Consider the following 12,594-nt stretch of genomic DNA (forward strand, 5'->3'; position numbering starts at 1 on the left):
CCAAGACACAGCTCCTCCCTCCAGGGAGCACCTCCTAATCCCCGCGGGGGGGGGGGGGGGGGGGCGCGCTGGGAAAAGTCCTCCGTCAGGACACAGATGAGGAGTCCCACAAAGGAGACTTGACCAGCAAACGCAGCGGCTTTTCAGCTGCTCAAGCCGCTTGCAGAGCCATTCAGCAGGAGGACGGGCGGTGGGGGTGGGGTGGGGGGCTGTGGAAGGGCTCTGAGGCCCAGCGGCCTTGAAAGACAGCCCTGCCTGCTCCTCAGGGCAGGAGGAAGGGCTGGGCTCGGCTTACAGGAACAACTCCAGGCTTCCTTTCATGCAGGGACCCACAAAAAGCATCAGAGTCAGCAAACAGGTGCCGACTTGGAAATGGCCACAGGAGTCTCTGCGGACCACAGAGGGATCTGAAAATGACCAGTTCTCCAAAGCAAACTTCTGGCTTCCCAGGCACATGGGTGGAGGGCAGAAAGGGCAGGGGGCGAGGGAGAGGGAGCCTTTAGTCTCACCCAACCAGGGGCAGTGAATTTTTCTCTGGAGCAAAACAAGGAAAGGGTCTTCTCAGCTGTTCTTCAACACGAGTTTCTTCCTGGACCCTGACCCCTTGTTCCTGTCTCACAAAGATGTTTGGGGCAGGAGGCCTGTTCTGGCAGAAATATTGATTATGTATGATGGTCCAGACACACACTGTGCTCTTCACTTTCAGAAGCAAGTGCTGATCAATCCCATTCCTCCACAGTCACGGCCAAGGTGGCACCCGGGCAGGTACCAGGTGAGTGGCGGGGCTCTTGGCCTTGCACCGTGAGCACCAGAAAGGATCCGGAGTCTGCCTACCAAGGAGGCGGCGGAGGCCCTGGGATTGGAGGTGCCCCCATCCTGGGACCCAGTCATCCTGAACCAGGCCAGTCCCGGGCTCCTTCCTCCGTAATGGCTGAAGATGTATCAACCAACCTCTCCCACACATTTCTCCTCTTCATGAGACAACTTCAGAGTCATAAGTAAACACATGCAGAGGGCCAGGAAAAAAAGCCCACTCCAGGACCGGGGACACCCAGCTGTTCTCTTCGAAACCTGCAGCCACAGGAGGTCTCACCACCCACGAGAGGCTCTGAGGGCCCTTGACACTCTGGGACTAAAGTCAGGAGACACACTGGTTTGGTCAAAGCCAGAATTTCACCGGCTTAGAGCCTGACATCCAAACCAATTCACCTCCAGTCAGATGTACCAGCTCCACGTGCAGAACGCATTAGGTACCAAGTGACCACATAACGACAGCAGGGACCATGTCCAGCACCACCCCAGGCACCTCATAGGCCTTCCGCATTCAATTCTCACGGTGACTCTCAGTTTCCTGGTAGGGAAACTGAGGCTGAGAGGAGAGACACTCTGGGTCTGAGCCCAGCTTACATGCCAGCCACAGTCTTCTCGGGTGGAAGGGAGAAGTACCCTAAAGGTGGGTCAAGCAGAATACGGGCTCGGGGGAAGGCCGACTCACGCACACTCTGTCCCCTGAACGAACAGCCTGTTGTCTCCAGGTCAGGGCTCACTTCTAAGAAACCAGCTCTGGGCCTGGCTGCGCGCACTGCGGCCCTGCCCCCACCCCAGCCTCCCACTCAGACCTCGCATCTCAGGGTAGGCTCCCTCTTCCTCCTTTCAAAATGAAAGCCCAGCCAATACGCTGTTTATTAGATGTGTTCACAACTTTGATGCACGGGTAAGCAGGTCAAAACAAGAGTAGAAGACAAGACTTTCAGGCCAGTACTGCTTATAAAAGTGAATCACACCCTTCTGGAAAAGTCCAAGACCAAGATGGCTCACTCACGGCAGCAGCACATCAAAGACTTCCTTGCCGTGCTAGCTCCCGGGCTAAAAATACGCCTGCTGGTGAGATCTCAAGCAGTCTCTTAGCCCACGGGGGAGGCCAAAGTGACAGTCCGAGCCTCTCAACTCGGGAGGTGGATTATAGCTGGAACCCAGATGCTCTTTTTAAACAACTCCAAAAACAACAGGTTGCGGAAGAAAGTGTAGTTGAGTGACAGCTGGAGTTGCCGTTTGGCTAGGAAGCATTAATAAGGGGCTTTCCAAAGTCAAAAAGGCCTCCCAGTTCTCATGAATTTATACCTTTACAGTCTATGACTAATAACAAACCGGCGTCACAATGTGTGCTTCTAAAAGACAGTTCTTCAGGGGCTGGCCATCTCCCTTCCTGGGTCTTACACTCAGCCAAGTAACATCCTTTAACTCTCTCCGAAGTCTCTCTCTTGTTAGAACCCTCCAGAAAACCACCCACCTCAAAGAGTACCTTTATGAAAAACCCAGATGCTTCATTCTGGAATCCTCAGAGCAGGACACTATGTACATTTTTCAAGAGGGAACCTAGTTTTCCCTTGTTCTCTCTGGGCAGCTGTAGCATTTGCATCCCCTAGAACTGAAGTTCTTTGTAGAGGACCGAATCTTTCCACAGGAGGCAGTCTCTGTCTCAGCACGCCAAGGAGCAAGAACAAGCACAGGCCACACACACTGGAGAACGAAGAAAGCAGAGACTCATGTTCTCCAACTCCGTTCCTCGGAATCGGAATACACTTCCTCAGTTAAACAAGCTTAGAAACCGAATATGGGCCCTGCAGCCCCTGATACAATGCAGCACAACTTGGCTGAGCTCCTTCCGCCTGCCACATGCTGGGCATTTGGTGCCACAGAAGACCTGGCCCGGTCCGTGGCTGAACGGGAAAGCAGAGCCTGCCCTTGCACGGTTTATAAGCTAACCAAGAAGTAAAGCCATACACCCAGCGCTCCAACACGCAGCAGAGCAAGTCAAATGCTGAAGAAATAAAGCATTTCCTTCCAGAAAGATATGGGAAAATTCATGAAGAAAGCCCCAAGGCTGTAAGCCAAGCAGACATTACGGGAAAGGACCACGAAACGTGTGAAGAGACGGGGTTGCCTTGGGTAAGACAGGCATCTCAGCATCTCTGACAGACGGAACGGAGTGAGCCCCAGCAGAAAGGGTTAGTGGGCGACGCCTGGTCTATTCCTCCTGCTCACACGGACATAGTATCAGGTCCCCAAACCAATTCTGTGGATTAAAACATGAAACAGAACAGAATCGATCAGAAGGGACTAAGGCTAAATATCACCTTCATGCAATTTATTTCCATTACCACTAACTCAAAATGCTGAAGACCCTTCTCCTTGGGGAGTGTGGCACAGAGGATTTTCTCACTAGGACAATGAGGAACTGCTGCAGGGGAGGGGCCTGTAGGGGCGATCGAGACCACAAATCCAGTCCTTTCCCAGAGTCACAAGGACCCTGGCTGAGCGTCCTGCTCTGGGTCTGGAACCAAGGACCATGCATGGGCATAGCGCCAGCAGGTGGGCCGTTTCCAAGGTGGAGGCGATCGGTGGCTTTCTGGCCTCTCTTGACCACCAACCACAGTAAGAAATACTATAATCACATACACAAATGTATCAAAAATCTAAAAATTCGATTTCGACTGAAATTCAATTTCACTTTGAGGTCCTATGAATCAATTCTCTGACCAAACGGTGTCTTAATCCTTTCCCCAACTGAGGGTGAAGGGGAGGGCAGGGGAGGGAAGGGTCTGGGTCCCACCAGCAGCACTGGCATGAGCTGGTGCTGGTCAGCATGCCAGTTCCATCCCAACCCCCAACCCAGACCTCATGAATCAAGACCTCCGGGGGAGGGACCCAGGACCCGGGTTTTAACTAGTCCTCCAGGGGAACAGAGGACTGGGGGGGGTGGGGGTGGGGGGGGAGAAACTGTGACGAAATTCCAAATCTTGAGCGGAAGATGGGCAAGCTGCAAAATCAGCAGAGCCTAGTGCGCAAAGTGACGGGCAGGTGGGTCCTTGGACTCCAACAGGGAAGTTCAAATTTCACATCAAAACATTCCTCCGGACAAGCCCCTTCTGATGGGGAGAGAGGCTAGAAACACTGTGCCTGGAACAGGACTGCCTGAGCCAAGCCATGGGGTTTGAGGGGAAGGGACGGCCCTAGTCACCAATCCCAGTCACCAAATTCCAACTAACCAGCCACCCCAAGCGAAGATATTTGGCCGAAATGCGTCTCTTTAGTACAAGGCCCAGAGTGCAGGTAAGCCGGTCAGTATTTCTCAAGACCTACTGTGTGCGTGAGTGCTTCGGACAACAAACTTCATCCAGAAGTGGGACCAAAGTGATCACTCATTGCTTTCCCTTCTGCTTTAGGCCATGCATATTTATACCTGGCTACAGTATTTGCTTAGCATCTACTTTGTGCTGGAAAAACGTGGTTTCTGTCCTCAAGCCATTGCTCTAAGGCAATGATTCTCACGTGGGAAGAGAGTGGGTCAATGGCACGGTGTCTGCCAAAAGCATACACAAGGCAACTATACACAGTCATATTTGCAATCAGAAGAAAGCAAACCCGGGGCGCCTGGGTCGCTCAGTTGGTTAAGTATCTGACTCTCAATTTTGGCTCTGGTCATGATCTTAGGGTCATGAGGTCAGGAGCCTGGTTAAGATTCTCTCGCTCCCCGGGGCACCTGGGTGGCTCAGTGGTTAAAGCCTCTGCTTCGGCTCAGGTCATGATTCCAGGGTCCTGGGATCAAGCCCTGCATCGGGCTCTCTGCTCAGCAGGGAGCCTGCTTCCTCCTCTCTCTGCCTGCCTCTCTGCTCCTACTTGTGATCTCTGTCTGTCAAATAAATAAATAAAATCTTAAAAAAAAAAAAAAAAGATTCTCTCTCTCTCCTCCCCCCAAGCCCCAGCTCACACCAGTCTTTCCCTCTTTAAAAAAAAAAAGGAAGAAAGCAAACCTGGACAAAATACACAGAAGCTAGAAGCAGAGGGGCTGAGGTGTCAGAGTGTCCAAGATTAAGTCTGGGTGAAAAGCTACCGCCGCTTGGCCTAGCGACCTGGCCTGAACTCTGCTGGGTCCTTATTCCACGCTGACCCCAACCCACGAATTAATGGTTTTCTTAATGGAAAACAAAAGTATTTATAGTCCTCAAAACACATTCTAAGCTGATAACCATATTTTTATATTTAAGATGGAAAGCCCTGAATTTTCTAGACAGGAAAACAAAGTCGACTGGGAAGGCAAGGAACCTGCCAAGGACCCAGCATTCCCAAGCACAGGTTCCCGTTACGTGGGCTGTGGCGGGGGTCTGTGGAACCCTTCCTTAGGAAGGAGGAGCAATGGCAGGGGAAAATCTCATGGGGTCCAGCTGAAAATGTCTAAGAGCCACCAAATGACCATGGAGAAAACCGTGTCACTTCATTTTCTTCCAGGACGCCTGGGCCCTTTGTACCCACCCTGACCAAAATCCCCCAAAGAAGGTTTTGTTCTGCTGGCCCCAGTGTCCTGAGAACTAAGGGCGCCTTAATAATAAAAATACGCAGCTGCCAGAAAGCTAGCGGCTGTGCTTGAAAAATGCATGAAAATCAGTGGATTGAAAATATAAACGGGTCTACCCTCTGCAGAAGTCCGGCACGTGTTTGAAGGTGACCTTTCAAAGTATTTTGGTTCCAACTCTCCTTACAAATTGAGTATCACCACAAAGCAGGGACTGAAATAGATTTAGTTTCTTTATAATAATATTTTCATATTCTTTGTGATGGAGGTTGAGCGGTGTTTTAAAATTTTTCATCAAAACAAAAACATTAGCCCAGAACGGCGTGTCCTGAAGCTCGGTTACAGCCTGGCTGCCCCCCGGCAGGCTGGCCGCTCTGCTGCCAACACTCACTCCTGGGGGCGGTGAGCCCGAGCCCATCCGCGGAGAGGCCGGCTCTGAAATGCTCAAATATCCTCTTCCGACCGATGTACTAGAGCGCTGCTGGGGTTTAAATTCTGATCTCTTACCCAAAGAGGGCAATCTGGGAAGACTGAGCTCACACCTCTGTGCTCTACAGCTGACCCAGAGCCAACTCCCCAAAGTATAAGGGGCCCCTACTCAGGCCTCTCCCCCGGTACAAAGAAATCTAGAGCCCCACACTTAATTTAGGACAAATTTTTTTCTCCTTCCAGGGCTGTGGTCATGAGTGGCACGTGGCGGCGAGGTAACTGCCAGTTGAGGGGTCGCCGAGCTTGGAGAAGTGCAAGGCCTTTGATGACATCCAGTCTGGTGAAGGTCGGTGTCCCCAGCACTGGTCCCACCTGCCCGGGCCAGGATGGCCTCCACATGGCCCTAAGTGAAGAGACTCCTACAAGTCAAGTCTGGTCTGAGCTGGCTGTTGTGCGCCAAGAAGATCCTGTCCCATTCCCTCTCTCTTTGGACCAAAGGGAAACTCGTGAGGATGACTGTACGAGGTCACAGGGCCCAAAGGATTTCTCAAGCCCCTCGTGCTCAGTGCCCAGGGTGCAGTGGAGAGTCAGGCAGACATGACCCCAAGGCTTAGGAGGACCAGGGAAGAGACCTGAACGAAACACACCATCCCAAGTGGGCCGAATGCTTCCAGAGTAGGCCGAGGCCCCTCACCCAGCTGGAGATCGAGTGCTGAAGGACCTCAGCTCGGTGCCCCCAGAGGCAGACAGAGCCGGGCTTCTAGTGCAAGCCGCTTACGTGCAAAGTGCAGGAACACTGATGGGGGCAGTAGGAAGGCAGGAGAGGGTGCTCTGAAGCCATCTTTCACGCAGGCAACCACCATGAACCCTGCAAGGAAACTGGTTTAAACTGAAGCCAGAAAGATTCACGACAACTGCCCAGATTTTCCTTTTCTATAGGGGGTGTGTGGGGGATGTGGACTGAGGGAAAGTGTTTCTGGTAGAGGGACCAGCATGTCTGGAAGGCCCTGGCCCAGCTGGCTAGAGGTGAGTCAGGAGACCTGGTCAGTATGGCAGAGGGAGGGAGTGGGGAGAGGCGGCAGGCCAGCCTGTGCCAGCAGGGTGAGTCCTCGGGACCCAGGAGCCCGCCTGCCTCCCAGAGGTGCTCCCGGGCAGTGCGCTCTACAGAGGGGGACAGAGCACAGGGGTCCCAGCACACCTTCTTCTCCTGCTCTGAGGAGATCTCAACACGCTATCCACAGGGTGAGAAAGCAGCCACCCTGAAGTCCTCCTCCTTCCAACAAGATCGTTTCCCCAGTGTGCTGGTGACATTGAGACCAAATGAACTCCCCTAACCTTGTCTTAACAGCAAGCTCCTCCAGGTGAGATCCGAATGTGCAGGCGCGGTCCTGGGTGCCAACAGTACGCACGACGCATGGGAAATGAAAGATAAAGGTGTGAGCAGGAAATGCCGACAATAACCTCCCTCTGTCCAGACCGAACAGCTTGCGCTCCAAGGCTGCCTGCCCACCAGATTCTCAGCGTCTCACCCAGGCGAAGAGATCCTGAGAAGCCCAGGGGTCTGTCGGGAGCGCACCTCCCTCCCCAACCTCGGTGCCTACTATGCTGCGGAGAAATGAGCTGGGTAGGGGCTGGCTTGGCCCCGGGGCAGTGTGTCCGTCCACAGCTGACCAAGCCTGAGGGCTGTGCTAAGATCTCCAAGATGGGCAAGACACTTCAGGAACACAACTGGCCACATTGAGAGGGCTTTAATCGGCTTCCAAACAAACCACCTCCTTTGATGGGTGGTGGACGTCATCTGGTCACAAACGGGCAGCTGGTACAAAGCATGTCTGTAGGATTAAATAACGAACATCTGGAACCACCCCTCTTGTCCTGGCCCAAAGTGGGCAGCGATCTGGAATTCATTCCCAAGAAAGAAACCAGAGCATGTGGTTACCACAGCAGTTTGCTCATTTAGGGACACCAGAACACATTCCTCTCTCCTGGAAGTTAGGGAGTGGGAGGCTGGCTTTTCATGTAGGTTCTGCCACTAACTGGTTTGGTTAAACAGACAAAGCACACTTCCTCTTGGCCTCTTTTCTCCTCTGGAAAAGAAGGGCAATAAGCATAGATCAGTGGTTCTCAAAAGTCTCGTCCTGAAACAGCAGTGGCAACAGCGGCCTCACTTATGGAACGGGTAGAATCGGGATCTCCTGCGCCCCAGGCCGTACCTGCTGGATCAGAAGCTCTGCAGGTGGGGCTGGCCATCCGCTCTCACCAGCCCTCCAGGTGACTCGGACACACTCTAAGTCTGAGACCCACTGGCCTGGCTGATTTCCCTACCTACTTAGTCTCAGAAAGCCATTCTTCTTTAACCCTTCCCTGCCTGTACTGCTACTGACTTCACTTTCCAACGAGCATTGACAAAGTGTCTACACCGTGCCAGACACTGGGGACTCCAGGGGCACAACCCCAAGCCCACTTGGTGGCAGGCCCATGGGAAAGCTCTGAAGATGATGGACATGCACAGGGCCTGTTTTCCAGCTACCTTCCTAACTGTCTTCCTACAAAACTTACTCTACTTTTAAAAATAGGCTGTTCAGCATACAAGGAGAGATGCAAGGTACCAGCAAATAAAACATTATTATATTGCTACTGATGAAAGAAATAGATTATATACGTCCAATCATTTTTTTAAAGATTTCATTTATTTATTTGATAGAGAGAGACACAGCGAGAGAGGGAACACAAGCAGGGGGAGTGGGAGAGGGAGAAGCAGGCCTCCCACTGAGTAGGGAGCCGATGCAGGGTCCAACACCAGGACTCTGGGGATCATGATCTGAGCTGAAGGAAGATGCTTAATGACTAAGCCACCCAGGCGCCCCCATATATGTCCAATTAAATAAGCATACAAAATCAACTGGAAAATTTCTAGAAGGAAATACAAACACAAATAACATTTCTTTTCTCCTAAAACTATCTTATGACTCACAGTGTTCACAAGTCTTGAATGTTATTCTAGGCAAAAAATAAAACACCAAGTGACATTTTTAGCAGTCCATTTTGCTTTGGGAGGTACACACAGGAAATGCAAAATCAAAAACAAAAGCGCAAATGCTCTACCCTAAGAGGAAAGACGCAACCAAACTACCTTAACGTTAAAAATGGAACTAAACTTCGCTTCCTCCGTCATGCCTCAGGGGTCCTGCTAAAAGCATCTGCCAAGAATCTTCCTCCTCTCCCCTCTGTCCGGTGAGCAAGGTGGGCAAAGGAAACGCAGCCAGAAGGCAAGCCCCGGGCGTAGCTGTAGCCACCGGTCCTTAACACACCTGGGCAGAGAGCCTCCGGTCGCTATGGGTCCCACAGACACTGTCTCGGTCCGAACAAAATCCTCCTCAGTCGGTACTGTGCCATGGGACTGGACTCCTTAGAGGAGACGTGGACATCAGAGTTCTCCCCCAGTGCACAGGTCAACAAGCTCTTGTCTACGTTGGTTAAAACATGTACCTCATCACTGACATAACATACAGCTGCTTCTACCCAGAAGGGGGGCCGGGCAGCCAAGGCAAACCACAGAATTAAGGCACAAAGTGACAAAGCAACCCCCCCCCCCATGCAGGGATTTCTTTAGGCAACACTAACCACAAAACAAGAGGGTTTAAAAGAGAAGAGAATCAGAAGCTTGAAACTAAAGATTTACTGCAACTGAGCCATGGATAGTTTGGTTCTGAGTTTCCTAGTAGCAAAGGTAAAAAGGAATTAATTTGACCTTCCAAAGAAAATATATGAACTCAACAGAAGAGGGAAACTTTTCCCTGGTACGACACTCCAGAAGAAATTTCAGGGAGGATATAAAGTAACACCATGAATTTGGTCTTCAATCTTGGTTTTACACGATCTACAATGCTCTTCAAGTAGCCACTTAATACCTGTTCTCTATTAAACAAATCAATAGCCCAAATACTATTTGTGAATACATTTCTTAGGTTTAACCTCAATTATTAATATGATCCTGTCTTTTGTTTCCAGGAGCCCCAAGTAAATATAGAATCCGCCCTTAAAGAACTAAAATAACTGGGGCTTTCCCCACCTATTTTTGGCAGAAGTGAGATGTCAGTCACCTCGACATTGAGTTCTGAGGCCTGAACTTGGTGTGGTTAAAGCGCTGGCCACTCAGGCCCGACGTGCTCTTCGCCCACAGGAACGGGGCGCCCTCCGGTACCACCAGAACCTCAGCAAGCAGAAGAAAGCCCAAGTGGACGGCCCCCTGGGGGCCAGCCCTCACAGCTACAGAAGGTGGGGGACTGGGGCGGGAGAACCAGGAGCCCGCTTCCTCTTCAAGGAGCCTGATGCTCAGTCCGGCAGGCAGGATTAGAGGGAGGCTGCAGGGGGGCTGGACCATTTCCCACAGCTTACGGAAAAGTGGATGAGGTCCAGGAAGGCAGCAGCCAGACCAAACAGACCAGCAGGCTCACAACAAACCACAAGGTCAGGAACTCTTCAGCCTGGAGGAGGGTCACGGGCAGAACAGGGTGAACGAGAAAGCCACAGTCGGTATGGCCCCCAAATGCTGGAACGGGCGCCCCCCTGCTTTGAAGCTCCAGTGAAGCAGGCCCAAAAGGGGAACTCGGTGTGGACAAGAAGGGTCAGGCGGACCTGCATGGAGGAGGAGGGATGACCAGCGTGGCGGCTCGGGCTGACTTCGGGGGCACCAGGCACAAGCACGGGCCCTACCCTCCACGTGCGCTTCGCGGGAGCATGCTGGGCTGGCTGGGGTGCGGCGCCCACCTCGTCCCAGGGGGCGGCCACCAGCAGGCCAGGAGCAAGGCGCCTGCTAGCAGGGGCTCATCAGCAGTCCCTTGTCGGCGCCACGGAAACAGCGGCAGGAGCCCGCGGGGGATCTGCCGGCCAGACGAGACAGGGCGCACGAAGGCCTACAGGCTCACCAGGGCTGTGAGCTGAGCGCCCATCGGAAGGCAGGATGCGGGCTCAGCGTCTCCCGGGCAGTTCGGCCTCTTCCTGGAGGCCAGTTCCTTAGAAGGGGAACAGCTCGAGGTGAGGCCCGGCTGGACCGCTACAGCTCAGGAAACCGGGCCGATCAGCTTTCCCCCTCGGCCAGCAGCAAGGCGACAAGCAACAACACCCACAACACAGGCTGCTGTGAGCAGCGAATGAGAAAACATTTACCCAAGAACCAAGCTTTTTCACACGAGCACCCGCAGCAGACAGGGGTCCTCCCTCTGCTGGCCTCTTCTGCTTCGGCACAAAATAACAAACACCAAGGGCTACTTTTAGCCCCCCCCCCCTTTGCTCCAGGAGGAAAAACCTTCTCGACCTCTCTGACTGCTCTTCTACGGCCGGGGCTAACCACCACGGACACACGGCCGTGCAGACGGACGGACGGCGCGTGTACTCCTGTTCTCCGGAACCATGCGAGGTCAGTTCCACACCGAGCACGCTGTGTTCCTTCGAGTTCCTCCGTGAGCACTTCCCACAAACACGGGTACTCTCCGGCTCACTGCGGTGCGGCCGTCAACCCACCAAACATCGTGCGACACTTTCATGGAAGCTTCCACTCAGTCCACTTCGGCCAAGTGACTGATGACTGAAGGATTTAAGGTCAACTCTCAAGGGGTGGGGGGCGAAGCCCAACCTACCCCAGATTCCTGGAATTAGCTTGGATTTTTATAATGTTGAATATGAACCAATAACAACTGGGGTAAACTCTTTATGCCTTGTGCTATTTTTCTATTGCTGTGTGACAAAAAACGTGCATTTATTATGTCACGTGGGTCAGGTGGGTCAGGTCCCGACGATGTGCCTTTAAATGGGACCTCTGCAAGGCTGCGGTCAAGGTGCTGGCAGGGCTGAGGTCTCACATGGTGCTTAACCAGGGAAGGCCCGTGTCCAAGCTCCCTCACGTGGCCGGCAGAATTAATTTCCTCGGAGACAGAAGGGTAAGGGCTCGGCTTCTTGCTGGTTGGAGGATGGAGGCCACCCTCAGCTCCCTGCGACATGGAACGCCTTACTTGTCCAACACAAAGGGCGATGTCTCCAGAGTGTGTCTGCTAGCAAGAGTCTCACGTAACAAAACACAATTAGGGAGTGACACCCCATCACCTCTGCCATACTCTCTGGGTTGGCCCTGCTCACAGGTCCCTTCAGCTCAACAGACAACGGCGGGAACATGAGGAAGCCACCTGAAGGTCCGCCTGCCACATGATTAGTTTCTCTACAACTATCGAATCAAAACACGTTTATAGTTCAATGCAAATGAAACTAAAACCTTCCCAGTGCTGAGGTGAACAATACTGGCCCAGCGTAGGGCCAATGACCTCCTGAGACTGCGCCGCCAGGCACAATGCAGTGGAGAGCCGCAGGGCAGTGTTCTGGGTTCTCGCTCTCTCCCACTTTTCTCTCCTGCATCACTAGGACATTTTAGCTTCCCGGTAGTAGAACCACATCGTCTGCAAATTAAGACCAACATCTCGCTGTTCTTTTCTTCACCAGCCCTCCACCTGAAGTACGAAGAGTATATGATACATTCCACTGACCTCAGCCAACCCCATTATGTGCACTTGAAAAAACAGAGGGACACGCAGAACGGGAAGGAAGGAAGGGAGAGGGGAAGGATAAATATTTTGGGCAAGTCACTCTCTCTTCCGTTAATAAGCATATGACCCCGGGTGACAGTCGGGCAAGAGAGGCACGGAGACTGATTGCGCCGCCCCTTCTCGCCTTCCGTGGTGTGAAAGTCTCACCTCACTAACAGGATTCTGTGTTTAAAGAAAACAATTTTCTTTTTAGAATATGGTGCCTAAATATAAAAC

At 52.5% G+C, this 12,594-nt stretch overlaps 1 protein-coding gene across 15 annotated transcripts in view; it reads right to left on the reverse strand.

Annotated features, from left to right (window-relative positions):
* The window catches only part of RAPGEF1 (Rap guanine nucleotide exchange factor 1), a 134,268-nt gene that overhangs the window by 80,528 nt on the left and 41,146 nt on the right, over positions 1-12,594 (reverse strand). The gene's annotated exons all lie outside the window — the stretch shown is intronic.

This window comes from Mustela putorius, unplaced genomic scaffold (assembly GCF_011764305.1).
Source record: "Mustela putorius furo isolate JIRA1106 unplaced genomic scaffold, ASM1176430v1.1 tig00000596_pilon_pilon_pilon, whole genome shotgun sequence".
NCBI classification, from domain to species: domain Eukaryota; kingdom Metazoa; phylum Chordata; class Mammalia; order Carnivora; family Mustelidae; genus Mustela; species Mustela putorius.